This window comes from Clupea harengus, chromosome 13, assembly GCF_900700415.2.
Source record: "Clupea harengus chromosome 13, Ch_v2.0.2, whole genome shotgun sequence".
In the NCBI taxonomy this organism is placed as follows: domain Eukaryota; kingdom Metazoa; phylum Chordata; class Actinopteri; order Clupeiformes; family Clupeidae; genus Clupea; species Clupea harengus.
The window spans coordinates 29,713,226-29,728,925 of record NC_045164.1 but is presented as its reverse complement, the minus strand read 5'-3'; positions in this window follow the sequence as shown (position 1 = coordinate 29,728,925).

The following is a 15,700-nucleotide window of genomic DNA, read 5'->3' as shown; positions in this document are numbered from 1 at the left end:
TATACCTTTTTAACGCATTTCTGACTCTTTGACTGTTTTAGTTCATTCTAACTGCTATTTCAAGATTCATTTCACTCCATCTGACATGGTAGTGGTCACCTGTCGCCCAACTTTAAATCCTCACTACCACAAGTGTTTTAAAGTAAGTTAGGTATTTGGGATTGCGGACTCTATAACATGCTGTATGCCTTTTGTCAGTGGCGGTCGCAGATGTGCGCGTCTGTCGGAAGAAGCCTAGATAATAATAATACAATCGGTTTGATAGGCGCTTTTCATGGACCCCAAAGACGCTTCAGAGAGCAAACATGTAAAGTTGTTGTAGTAGAGAACCATGTGACACATAGGCTATCATCCTAATTTCATAGCACCCTCACTAAAACGCCGAGCTCCCCCATAGCACCTGCAGAAAAAAATGTCTGGCGCCGCCACTGCTCACACACACACAGACACACAAACACATACACTCACACACACACACTCACACATACACCCACACACACTCACACAGACACACACTCACACACAGACACACTCACTCAATTCTGTGCGTGAAGTGCATTTGCAGACTTATTTGACAGCTGCTTTTATCTAAAGTGATACAAGTGGGTTAGTTTAGAAGAACCATGTAGAGCAATGGCATACAACACACACACACACACACACACCAACACACCCATATGGAACACTCTTAGTTTCAAATTGCTGTCCTTTTTTAAATGTGTGTTTATCAGACACAGCAGCTGTCTTTGTGTGTGTGTGTGTGTGTGTGTGTGTGTGTGTGTTTGTGTGTGTGTGTGCGTTTGTGTGAGTGTCACACACACCTATCCTTTGAGAGTGTGTGTGTGTGTGTGTGCGCGTGTTTGTCTGTGTGCGTTTGTGTGTGTATATGTCACCCACACCTATCCTTTGAGAGTGTGTGGCTGTGTGTGTGTGTGTGTGTCACACACACCTATCCTTTGAGAGAGTGTGTACTTTGTGTGTGTGTGTATGTCATAAGGAAATTGAGGACAACAGCGGGGTGACAGTAGTCTATAGGCTAGATGGCAACCTCTTCAACATCAGGAGTGTGTGTGTAAGAGTGTGTGTGTGTGTGTAGGAGTGTGTGTGTGTGTGTGTAGGAGTGTGTCTATAGGCTAGATGGCAACCTCTTCAACATCAGGAGTGTGTGTGTAAGAGTGTGTGTGTGTGTGTGTGTGTGTAGGAGTGTGTGTGTGTGTGTGTGTAGGAGTGTGTCTATAGGCTAGATGGCAACCTCTTCAACATCAGGAGGCTGCAAGCAACCACCAAGCTGCACAGAGTGAGGGTCCTTGAGCTGCAGTATGCAGATGACTGCGCTCTTGTGGCTCACACTCCACAAGACCTCCAGGCTGTCCTGGATGCAGCTGTGAAGGCTTACAGCAGGATGGGGCTGACCATCAACATCACCAAAACAGAGGTAGTCTGTCAGTGGAGCACCAACATCCCACCCACGCCACCCATCTTCAGCATCACTGATAAGCATTTATATTTTATTTCTACTTCATTGTATATTTGTTTTCACATGATTTATATATGTTATTTTGTCATTTGGTGTTAGGTAAAACACTGTTTAATTAAAACTTTTAATTTGATGCATTAAGAGGCTTCATGCCAGGTCATAGGGTTCATAGGTTGGGAGGTGATGGCGAACTCGGAAGGGGATAAAACATTGTCCGGAAGTATCGTTAAAGAATAATATGCCTCGGAGACGTGCTTTGGGGAGATGGAGACGGTCGGCGTTTTGGCCACATGTTTGGGAGACGCGGAGACGGTCGGCGTTGGTGACACATGCCTGAGACACGCGGAGACGTTCAGCGTTTTGGGCCACAGGCCTTTGAGACACGGAGCCTGCGGCGTTTCATTGACGCCAGTTTTCATTTCACCTATTCCGTCTTGAGTTTTTTTGTGCGCTCATACAAACGTTTTTTTTATACAACGGAGTTCAGTTTGCCACACGGATTAGAAACGTGCTTTGCTTTGAATGGACATAATATCCGCAAAACAGGCTATCGAAATGGACAATGGCACATTTGGTGGTCTGTATTATGTTATGTATGCATGGAAAATTGTTGAGATATTTTTGTTTGTTGTGAAAATAGACACTGTTGAAAAGATGCATTTGCGTTTGAGACTTTGTTTAAATGGTGAACACGTAACAACCATCATTCAAATACCTGGAGAGTGTCCTCTCTGAGGACAATAACAGCATCAATGAGGTCCAGAACAGAATCAAACAAGCATCAGCTACCCTTGGGCGACTCAGGCGCCGGGTCTTTCAAAACAAGAACTTATATCTCCATACAAAAATCTCTGTGTATCAAGCTGTTTGCATCACCACCCTCCTCTACAGTTATGAAGCCTGGGTCACTTACAGCCGCCATGTGAAGTCCCTGGAGCATTTTCACATCCGCTGTCTCCAGCAAATGCTAGGAATCACTTGGCGTGACCGAGTGCCACACACTGAGATCCTCAGGAGAGCAGGCTGTAAGAGCATTCAGGCCATCAGAGAGATTCTGAAAAGTACAAAGGATAGGTGTGTGTGACATATACACACACACACACACACACACCACACCTATCCTTTGTACTTTTCAGAATCTCTCTGATTGCTGGGCAATTACGTCTGCTCCTCGGCTCACCAAAGAGGCCATTTTTTTAACGAAAGCTGCGTGTGTGTTTGTGTGTGTGTGCGTTTGTGAGTGTGTGTATGTGGGTGCGTGTTTGTGTGTGTGTGTGCATGGCCGGATTAACCATATGGGCAACTGGGCAACTGCCCAGGGGCACCAAGCAACCGATGTATTTTTTATTAAAAAAAAAATATATGTTTCATTCTGACCCCACGTTAGCACAATTTGACGTTCCAAACACAATGCACCAACTCAGCGAAAGAGGCACCAACAGAACGAGCAGCAATTTAGCGGTAATGCAAAACGACAGTTGAAAGACTGTAGAAATGCGGCCACTTTAAAAAAAAAATGCGCTTGCAAAGGTTTGAACAGTGTAAATCTGTGTTTTTCAGAAGGCAAAGTGTGTGTGTGTGCTGTCTGCTCCAAATGGTTCTGAAATGATAGTTCGTTAGTAGACTCACTGCGCTTGCAAAGGTTTGAACAGTGTAGGCCTACGTGTGTGTCACTAAATGCATAACCTCGCCGATATTTTTGAAAGCCGTCATCACTTCTTGTTAGCTATTTAAGTTTTGGAAAGCTTTGTGAACTGCAATGCTTATTTGCGGTGCTGTGAGTTGGTTTAATGATAACTGAATCCAACTAACGTTGGATTGCTTTTTGTAATGTCAGATTTCATTGTTTGGTGTGCTATAATTGCAATGAAGATTGATAACTATACTATGCATTGTTAAGAAAGTGCTATTAATGTCGCCATATACTGGTTGAAAGACGTAGGCTACTTGGCAGGCTTCTGACTTGTTTTTGGGCGAGTTCGATTAAATAAATAAAGCTTGATTTGTTTTGTACATGTGCTCATGTTCTCATTTTCTGTGTAGATTATAGCAGATTTAAGTCTGTATATCCTACTTAGATACCAAAAGTAAAAGTATAAACTCTCTTATGATTTAGACGAATAATATACCTGTTGAGATTAGTAATGATATTTCATTAAGGTCAACAAAAGATAAAACAATAGTTCTGCACTGTATTAAGTTATGATTTCTAATAACAAGTTCACATTAAAACATAAGTTACAGCATATGCATTAATTACTTTGGCAAGTTTGCTGTGATATAAGCGGGATAATGCACTGGGAGCAAGTGAGTTATGGAAAATAACCGCACTTCAGGGGGGTAAACGGTAGCATCCCCCTGTCGAACAGTTATTTTCTTATAACTGACTTGCTCCCAGTGCATTATTCCTTACATAGGTTACATCAATGTATGGAAAATGTAGTGGAGCAGTATTAAGCAAAAAGTATGTATACAAAAACAATCAAGTAAAGATACTCAGAAATAATACTTGAGTACAGTAAGAAAGTATTTCTACTCAAGGACCAATACACAGGGGTGGTGGATAGGTATGGTTTGTGTTCTGCGGGGTGGGGGTAGGTGGGCACCAGAGAGTCACTGTTGCCCAGGGGCACCATGAAGTCTTAATACGGCCATGTGTGTGTGAGTGTATGTGTGTGCGTGTGCGTGCGTGTGTGTATGTGTGTGTGTGTGTGAATGTGTGTGCGTGTGTCTGTGTGTGTGCATCCTCAAGATGGCGGCGCTCGCTATCTGGAACTTGTTCTTTTGATGGTTTTCCCGGGACCACAACCTGTTTCATCGTTCCCTGGCTTACGGCAACACTGAGCTTACAGAGACTTTAACTTTGAAGACCCTTACGCGTCTTACGTGCTTTTTCATTTGCTTTTCTCTTAGTTGTTTACTGGTGATTGTTTGTGTTTGTGTCTGCACCTTTTTAGTTTAGTGGTAGTTAGTGCAGGCAAGGTAGTTTTTCCGGAAGACTCACCTTCTTTTTCCTTTGTTTGCGACAGAGGTAAGCTGCAGCGACTATTTATTTATTGTGAGGCTTTTTGGTTGTCATTTTGTTATCCTCTTCTCCTTTTGACGGCAACCACCATTGTATTTATAATAATAAACAAGTATATTTACCCGCAACTGAGAGTCTGGCAATTTTATGTTACGAGACCTTTGGTTCTTCAGGTCTATCGTAACAAACCTACTGATACTCACGCTCTGTCACACCGAAGTTCGTACCATCCAAGACACACCTTCAGGGGAATAGTTAAGTCGCAACTTATTCGATTTAGACGGATCTGCTCTTTAGAACAGGATGTGGAGGTAGCGACTGCCATCCTCTTTAAAGCCTTACGTCCACGTGGGTATTCTAGACGCTTTCTTACGGTGCAAACCCATGACAGCGACGCGATACGCTTCCATCACTTTGAGTGGGCGTGTTGTAGCGTGTGGAAATAGCATTTTCAAACTGTCAGAGACGACACCAAACATTCTGATTGGCCGGCATACTAACCCTATCCCTAACCCACATCCTAACCTTACCCACATATATCCCAATTCCAACCCTAACTCTAATCAAGATCCCAATCAAGATCCTAACCCTAACCCCAATCCAGGCCCAAACCCCAATCCTAACCCACATCCTAACCTTACCCACATATATCCCAATTCCAACCCTAACTCTAACCCCAATCCAGGCCCTAACCCACATCCTAACCTTACCCACCTTAATCCCAATTCCAACCCTAATTCTAATCCTGATCCCAATCAAGATCCTAACCCTAACCCCAATCCAGGCCCTAACCCCAATCCTAACCTACATCCTAACCTTACCCAGTCCCCTAACCCTAACCTAAATCTCCCCCAGAGACCAACTAACATCGTGGGGAATACTCGCTGGGGAATACTCCTCACCCTGCCCTGATGAAGAAGAAGTCTCTTCGAAACGTCGGCTTTTACAGACAGGTTTTAACACTTTGCAGCAGATATTTCAAACCTCTTTTTACTGGTGAGCTTTTGCTCTTTTAAAATAGTTTTTAGCATTTTAAAGCTGTGGAGTTTTTACCTTTCTATGAGCTTTTTTAAGGATTTTTTAGCCTTTTACCATCTGGCCAGAAAAAGGTTTTAGACTACTCTCAACCTGAGGTACAGACTGCCTTACCCTTTCTTGAGTTTTAGGTTTTAACCTTCACCAACCGGACTTTTACAACTTGGATTTACTGGCTGTTTTAATAAAGTTTTATTGGATTTTACCGGATCAATTTCATCAGCCCTGGACTCTCCTGCTCAGTCACACAAACAACTTCACATACACCACCCAACACCCTCCCTCCCTCTCTTTCAGACCCTCAAGAATTCCCATCCCTCCCCACTCACCTGAGGTCTGACCCTGTCCCCATTCCCAACCCATCCGCCTCACCATCCATATCCACGAAACATTCACCACGAACCACAGCTCATCAAGCAATCAGTCCCCCCACTTCCCTGGCCTTAACCACACAGACAACTACACCTACACCACCCAACACTCTCCCTCACTCTCCTTCAGACCCCCAAGAAATCCCACCTCTTCCCACACACCCCAGGTCTGACCCCATCCCCCCTCCCAGCCCATCCACCTCACCACCCACATCCACAATACATACACTCATCCCTGACACCTCACCAGTACTCCCCCTTCAATGCCGCAAAACATTCAACAGGGTTAGAACATTCAAACATTCAAACATTCAAACATAGAACATTCAAACATTCAAACATAGAACATTCAAACATTCAACTCCCCATACATTCCATTAATTGCCCTTCCCTCACATCAACTACCCCCACGTCCCAAAGTTGTCATCACACCCTCAACTCCCATCATCAACACATTACACTCAAGGCCACAATCCACTCAGAGGAGATTCATTTTCTAGACACCACCATCTTCTTTACCCCTATCTCCCCCACCCACAAAGCCATTAGTTCCAAAGTTTATTTCAAACCCACAGACACACATTCCCTCTTACATAAACTAGGGCCAATGATTTTCCGTAAAAAAAAAATGCATTTTCCGTTTCACATTTGGTGAATTCCGTTTTTTTTCCGTTTCAGCTCATTTTGTTCACCCTGAGGTATATTGATGGCTTAAAATGAGTGAATAATATGTGCCCTTCTTAGATTGTTGTTTGCCAGCATTAACAGAACAGAAGACTAAACATTTTTTGTTTTAAATGCGATTGGGAAGACGAGCAAGTGAATGTGACTGAATGTGGCTTTAGCGGACGTGTGTGGGTCAACCGTTAAAAAGGGGGCGTGGCCGGAGCAGAGTTCAGCGCAGACGTGACATTTTCTCAGTGGTTTTGTTCTTTAATTAATGTTTGTTCATCGTTGCAATCGTTGTGTTTATTTGAAAGAAATATAGCCTTGCAGCCCAAAATACAGGGGAATTTGGGCGATTTGTATGCACAAAATGATGTTTCCGTTTCAAAGTTGCAATTCCGTTTCAAAGTGTTCATTCCGCGAATTCCGTCCGTTTTCCGTTATCGCGGAAAATCATTGGCCCTAATAAACACAGCAACCACCCCAAACACACGTTCAGAGCAATCATCAAATCACAAATCATCCGCTTTCACCGCATTTGCTCCTTCCCCTCAGACCTCCACCATGCCATCAAAATTCTATTTCATGCCCTCCATACACGCCACTATTCAAAACGCTTCCTCCGTTCCATAAAAAATGAAACACTGACCAGTCTTGCTCCTACTCACTCAAACACCCCTCACACACGACATCCCAACCACACACAGGCCCATTCAGACACTTCTCAAATCATCCAGCCTTCCACACCTCCCAACCCACACCCCACTACCTCCTTCAACCATCACCATCCAAACCCCAACCAGGACCAGACACACACCTACACAACCCAACCAAGTTCCCCTCCTGACCCTAACCCCCCATCAAACTCTGGACCCATTCCTAACCCACACCCTAACCTACACCATAACCCAGACCCAAATCCTAACCTTAACCCATACCCTAACCTTGACCCTTACCCCAACCCTGAACATAACCTTGACCCCTACCCTGACCCTAACCCTAACCTGTCCCACCCCATTCTCTCCCCCCCCCCTTACCCTAAACATAACCTTGACCCTTACCCCAACCCTAAACATAACCTTGACCCTGAACCTAACCTGTCCCACCCCATTCCCCCCCCCCTTTCTATCTCCTTATTTATCTTTTTATTGTTTTATCTGTTTACTTATTTATTGGACAAACAGATACGCTTGAAGGCGGATGATTGTGGAGGGAATACCACATGGTAGCTGTGCCAATGCTTGGGAGGTCCCGCCCAGGGTTCTTACCTTGGTTTGGGATTTCCCCTCACCCAAAAAACCTAACCCCATTCCTAACCCTAACCTTAACCCATACCCAAATCCTAACCTTAACCCTGTCTCTAACCCCATCCCAGATCTTTACCCTAGCCCAGCCGTGCCATCACACCCTATATCAGACCTCATTCCTAACCCTAACCTTAACCCCCCTACAGAAACATACATCCTACCCCTCATCACCACTTTCTCACAAGGTACACAACATCTACACCACAGACTGAAACACAACTTCACTACACTGCAAACAACACTCCCTACATTTCAGAACACCACAATCATTTCTGCATATAAACGCAATAAAAACCTCAAGGACCTACTTATCAGAACCACCTTCACCCGTCATCTCAAGCCCCCCACTCCCAAAGAAAATATTTATTTCAGACCCCATCACTTTATCACAAACATTCATAGTCACCTTTCAGCCCCCAACAGCCCCCTTAATCTAGACACCCCCAACTTAGTTTATGCCATCACCTGTACCCTCCGTCACCTGATCTACATTGGAGAAACCAAACATACACTCCGCATACGCCTCAGACAACACCTCCGCAACATACGCAACAATAAACTCCACACACACCTCGTCATTCATTTTCAGACACACAACACTTCCCACCTTCAAACATGCGGCCTTGAGGGGAATCCAGGCTGGTCCACAGCCCAGAGAAAAAGAGCAGAGAGGCTGTGGATTTTAAAATTAAATACACTTTCCCCTACAGGTTTTAACGAAAAACTCAATTAAAAAATAAAACCTTTTGTCCCCCTTGTGTCTACCTGTCTGTTTCCTTCCCTAGTAGGTCTTTGATATGTTTTACAAATATAAAAATCATTAACTATTTATTAATTATTTATTTTCTATTTAAACTTTTATACTCTGTATGGTTTCAGTTTATTAGGACTGGTATCCCTTTGTTTTGTGTTTCTTTTGTGTGTCTTTGTGTGCTTTGTTATTTTATCCTCTTATTTGTTGGCTTTACATATTTTACCCAGCACTTATTTATATTTGTATATTTTCACTTTTGATTGTGTGGTTTTTAGCACTTAACCTTTTAGCACTTAACTTTTTACCAGTCCTTTTATCCTATTACTTTACAAGAGTGTATATTTTGTTAATTGTTTTTCAATCCCCCCCCCCCCCCCCCCCCCAATTTTACAAACCTTTCAAAATACTATAGACTCTCGGAATTGGAGAGACACGTATTAGAGAAAGGATTCATTTGTATTCCCACACCGAAGCGGCTGGACGGCAGAGAATTACGTAGGGACCTTTATACTTACCATAGGAGGCTTAAATTATTGGATCATTTCAAATATGAGACAGAGTTCCCTCACATGCCCTTTACAGATTCCTCGACGTGGGAACCAGAGCAGGTCTCATCTGCCATTAATACCAATGTAGAAGCCTATTCTGTATTTATTTTATACGTTATTTTAATGCTTGCATTTATTTCTATTTTCTGAGAATTTGTGCCCTCTGCAGGTCAAAAGGCCAATAAATAAGAGAGTGACCTGTTGGAGGTGCGGCTGACTGGGAGCACACAGCTTTTGACCTTGCTGTCTGATTATTTTGCTGGAGGATAGGCCTCGCTGCTCTTTGTGCTCTGAAACTTTATTTATTGATTCATTTACTAACCACAAGTTGTACCATCCATTTTGTTAATAAACCAACCACTTGGAACTGTACTTGGACCGCTTTGGATTTCCTTTATTTCAAAAGACAAGCGTCAAAGAACCCCCACTCAACGCCAACAACGTGACTAACAAAGGGACAGTCAGGATAAATGGTCACTATAACCCTTATCCAGAGGGATCTAGAGTCCTTATCAAACTTTAGACCCAGGCCGGCAAATAAACATAATCCCAGTAAAGAACACCTGCAAGCAATTAATAACTTGAGCTGCAATGAAGAGATTATTATTAAACCGGCGGATAAGGGTTCACAAATTATAATAATGGATAGGGGTCAGTATCTCCCGGAAGCAAACAGACAGCTGTCAAACAGGAAGCATTATGCTTTGTTATCCCATTCTCTGCAAACCGAAACACGGAGCACAATAGCAGACCTTATATGCGAATTACATCAGTCAGAGAAAATAACAAAAAAGCAAAAGGAATTACCTGTTGGGCCCAGGTGCCCCAAGATCTAGGCAGTTTTATCTACTTCCTAAAATTCACAAGCCTCAGGAGAAGTGGACGTCCCAAGGCGAGGTTCCCTGTGGCCGACCCATTGTGACCCATTGTGGCTCAGAGTCGTCTCGAATTGCAGAGTACCTGGATTATTACATTAATCCGTTATCCCAAAAGCATACTGCATACATAAAAGACACGTGTGATTTTGTGGATAAATTAAAAGACAGTTACGGTGCCCAGTGAGGCTTTTCTGTTTTCAATAGATATCGACTCACTTTACACTCACATAGAGACGACGCTAGGCCTGCAATCCATTCAGACTGCTTTTAATGAATTCCCTGACCCACAAAGGTCTGATGCGGCTCTCCTAAAATGGTTGGAATTGAGCCTAACACGGAATGACTGAGTTTAATGAGCAACATTACTTGCAAATCCATGGAACAGCAATGGGCAAAACATTTGCTCCGGCCTATGCCAATTTGTATACGTGTTCTTGGGAGGAGACGGCCTTTCTAAGGTGTAAGACACTACCGTCTCTCTACTTTAGATACCTAGACGACATATTTGGCATTTGGCAGGGTTCCATGGAGGAATTCGAGGAGTTCCTTGCAACGTTAAACTAGCACCACCCAGCAATCACGGTCACGCACAATTTGCAGAGGGACAGGATTGAGTTTTTGGACACACAGGTATTCTTTACTTCATGTATTGGAGAAAAGAAGAAATTAGCAACCAGGGTCTTCTTTAAGGAGACTGATAGGCATGCTTTACTCCATAAAAAAGCTGCCACCCGAAGCACACCTACGAGGGTTTAGTAAAATCACAACTCATTCGATTCCATAGAATCTGGACTTACCCGGAGGATGTTGATTTTTGAAATTAATGGTAGGTATATGGTGCAACGAGATGAAAAACAATTTATACCAGTGGTGACCACTTACTCACAGTCCTTGGCAAAATTTAGTGCTGAATTGAAGCAGAACTTCCAACTAGCCCAAGAAGAAATAGGGGAATTGAAGGAGTTCAAAATGATTTCAGCCTATAGAAGAAACAAAAATCTTAAAGACAGACTCGTACACTCTAACCTGAACCAAAAAACGCATAAGACACCCCTAGAAAAAGATCATTTTAAACCGAATAAGTATATTGGCAATACATATTCTGGTTTAGGGGTTCCTATAAAAGAGAAAATAGGACTGAAAATGAACAATGCAGTCTATGCCATCAGGTGAAGCACGATGTCAAAAATTATACTGTGTATATATATATACACATACATACATATAGGTGAAACTAAGAACTCCATTAAAACAACATATATACAACATCAAGAGGGAAAAATCGGTTAATGATGTTGTATAGACATTTCATACAACACGGAGTTAATAGTATCATTATAGAAGGTCTAGAGAGCAAGATCAATTGGATCAGACCCGAGAGGCAAAAAGCGGAGAGAAAGTGGATTCGATGGTTACGTACCATCGATCCCTTAGGTTTAAACGAAAAATATTAATGAAATACTCTCTTTCACGTAGGAGGGATATCGGAGTTCATTGGACCGATAAACCTCCCGTTAAAGACATATTTATTTACGAGAAAGTTTTATTCAATTGAAGTGGAGATTCTTAATATTTGCCATATGGTATTAAGTATTTTTTTTACCTCGTAGCACTTATTGGAGGCACTTTTACAAATTGTATAGGTATATGAAAAGGTTTTAATTTTCTATTTTCTATTTGGAAAATTAAAAAAAAAAATGTACTATGTCTTTTATTTTTTATCCTAAGGGATATCATTATCATAAGAATTGTAATTTTCAACGTAAGTTTGGTCTGGACGTATCTGGTTGAATCCGTATCTGGCCAGCCCTGTGCATCAGCCACACGTTCAAACAAGCCAAAAAACGAATCCAAATCTCTGTCATTGAACGGAGGCAGCAAACGCAAATTATGGGATATATGAAACCTTGGAGGAGGAGCCTCGCCAGAATTATCAGGTCTCAATTTGCCTGCAGCAATCAATTCCAATCGCTTCATTTCAAATTCTAATTTAGCTATTTCAACGTCTCTATCAACTTGTTTGTGTTCCAATTGGAGACGAAGTAATTTGCGTTGCTGCTGATAGGTTAAACTGCCTCCTGGGGCTGGAGAAAGTACAGAAGTAGATGGCGTCTTAGAACGAGAGGGAGTACGTTTCTTCACTATCCTTATTTAAAAGACCCTTCAAAACTAACCCTGCCCTCAGTGACTTTTTAAGACTGACTTTACTCCTTTTATCGTTTTTGTTCACCTCAATTCCATAATGAGTAGCAACCTGATCCAATTGATCTCTTGTAAGACCATCCAACAAATCATCAGAGGGATTTGCAACAAACGTCTCTACCTCAGTAGTCATGTCTGCTTTATCCAACCTATGCAACGTAACACAAAATAATCAGTAGTAGCCAGCAATTCGTGAGTCAAAACAAATTCCCGCTAAAGAGAACAACCCAATTTAACTACGTCGTAGACCTTTCTTCACACGGGTACCGTGGCAGGTACTTATGCACGCAACAAAGCCCAGCGGTCCAGAAAGTCTCAGATTGAAACAAATCGAACCCTGGAATGTGCCCCCGAGACAACTGCTCTTACCACGTACCCCGTGACTGCGAAGACGTTATCAAAATGAAACACAAAGTAACAATAAACCGCAAAATCAAAACGGTCTGACCCTAACAGGGAAATGTTTCAGAAACAGAATAAAGTGGCTACTTACCCAGAAATTTTGAAATGTGCTTTCGGTTTCAGCAATGCACACACAAAACAACAACAAAAAAGAATATGCTCGCCAAGCGATGCAAACTAACTAAGGAGTTTACAAATAACACAACGTTTTTAGGCTCAAGCCAACGCGGAAAACTGCGTGCCGAATCAAACAAAAAAGCTTCTCAAGCCACAAATACAGGTTATTAGTTTTGACGAGCCCCCACTTGTAACAGCCCGGCTCTTAGGCTCGTTACAAGAAACCGAAATACAACAAAGTTATTCAAAACGCAAAGGTTTAATTTTCCAATTTCCAATGTTTCAAGTTCCAAAATACATAGCACATGCAATCAACAGTCTTGCTCCCTTCCTCTCTTGCTCTCTCGAATTCAGGAAGGGCCGGTTCTTTATAGTACAGGGACACGCCCCCCTAGGTGGTTAATCACCGGCACCTGGAAGACAGAGATTGAACACAGCCACACACGCATGCACTCAATTGACACACGCATTCCTGCAGACAAAACAGGCAGAGCCGACGAGCCCAAAGGGGTTCGTCACATGGATCAAAGTTCCTTTACTGTCTCAATGCGTTTATTAATTAATGAATTCTTCTTTAGTAATTCTGACACTCTCATGTTTTAGAGCTTGTAATTTTCTTTTTTTGGCCCCACTCCCGTGCTTTCTTTGAACGGAAAATTTTTGCGCATTATTTTTGTTTTCACTCTGAATTTTTCTAACGTTATGCACGGTGCTGTTGACTCACTCGACATCGGGCAACCTGAGGCCCCCTGGTGGCGAGGCCCAGGGCTGCAGCCCCTAAAGCCCATTGTCTTAATCCGGCCCTGGCTGTCAGAAGGGGGCGCCAAAGGGGGCTTCAGACTCAAGAGGGTCTGCAACGACCGTTGGCCCCTCTCATACTTACTGCTAAACAGATTCTGCAGCATCTCTGTAAGATGAAATTCAGTTGGGATGAGACAGTTCCATTGGAATTGGCACAAGAATGGCAACGATGGGTGGATGATTTGATTCTGCTTAATTCATTCAGCATCCGTTGATGTTTCGCACCCAAAGATTTTGGTGAAATCGCTTTGGCATAGCTGCATCACTTTTGTGATGCCAGCGAAGCTGGATTTTGTGCTGTGTCATACCTTCGGCTATCAAATAGCAAGCAAGGAGTGTGTGTTTCCTTTGTTGTTGGAAAAGCAAGAGTGGCACAAGTCACCATACCACGTCTGGAGCTTAAAACCTATGTGGCCAACAGAATGTCGGTCATTCAAGCCAGAGTCACTCAGTGGAGAAATTAATCAAATGAATTAATCAAACAGAAAAGAGCAGGCACAAACTAAACAGAACTATGCCACCCGGAGGCTAAAGAGGACCGTAACACCTCCACCCCAAAATGGTGACTATAGTCTATGTCGCCAAGCACAACATCCACAACCACGGATGCGTGCAGCACTATTTCAAAACATAAAACTATACAGCTATGCTGTAACAGTGGAAAAACAGACAATGACCAAGCACACCAGAGTCAAACATCCACTCATACCCAAGCACACACAAAAACAAAACAAAAACCATGACATACGGATCTTTTCAAACCGAAGAACAGAGACTATGGTACCCGTGACAGAGCGTCTGCTAAGACATTGTCGGTACCCCGCACATGTTTTTGATTTCGATGGGCTGCAAGATCAACCTCCACACATCAGCTGCGGCAGGGAAGCTTAAGACGGTCGTGATCGCGGCACGGAAGCTTAAGACGGTCGTGATCTCACGCGGCACGGAAGCTTAAGACGGTCGTGATCTCACGCGGCACGGAAGCTTAACACGGTCGTGATCGCTACATACAGCAACCTTCTCAAATGCTCCCAAACAGACTGCAAGTGCAAGGGCTAACGTCTCCTTTTCAATGGTAGTACACACACACACACACACACACACACACACACACACACACACACACACACACACACACACACACACACACACACACACACCTTTTCAATGGTGGAATTCTGCCGTTGCCGGTCGATAACCTTCAAAAAGTAGCAAACGGGGTGTTTGGTCTCATCAGCACCTAACTGTAACAGGAGAATCAGGCACACGAGAGACTGAGCACTCCTTACCCTCCAAGGAGTTTTCCTCCTGCTCTGAAACTGAAAGAACTAAAATAACATTGTGCAAATGAGAATGTGCCTTTGCTAGGTTCATTCTTGGAAACACCTGGTTTTGATTTTATAAATTGTTTGTTCATTTATCTTTATTTAAGTGTATTTCTTTTTGTATTTTTTGAATATGGGTAGTGCCTTGTATTTTGTTTAAACCTGAATTTTTTTCCCTCTGATATTTAACTAACACACGGCTAACCGCGAGTGCGGCTTATCTATCCTTCGGTTGAAACACACTGGCTAAATGCCTCCAGTTAACCAGGTGATTTTAGCACACACACACACACACACACACACACACACCAACCCATACACACACACACCAACCCATACACACACACACACACACACCAACCCATACACACACACACACACAGTTAACCAGGTGATTTTAGCAGGCTCGCAATCTCCATGTCAGACCTTTCCGTCATCCCCCTCTGTAACCCCCACCCCTCCGCGCACACACACACACACACACACACACACACACACACACACACACACACACACACACACCTCCCTTCCCCCGGTCCTTCACCTGACCTCCCGTACCACCAATGACCCTATTTTCAGATAGAGTACACATCTCTCTCCTCTCTCCCTCTCTCTTTGGATTGCTTTCTTGTATGACCTCTCTTAAAGAGCAGCAGCTGTGGGTCGTGACATATATACCACACACTGTATAGCCTGGTGAAGCCGGTCGGCTCTAGTAGGGATCTTTCTCCAGCCTCTGGCGCAAGTTTAACCTTGGTTTAATTCTCTCTGAGAAACACTTGCAAACAGTTA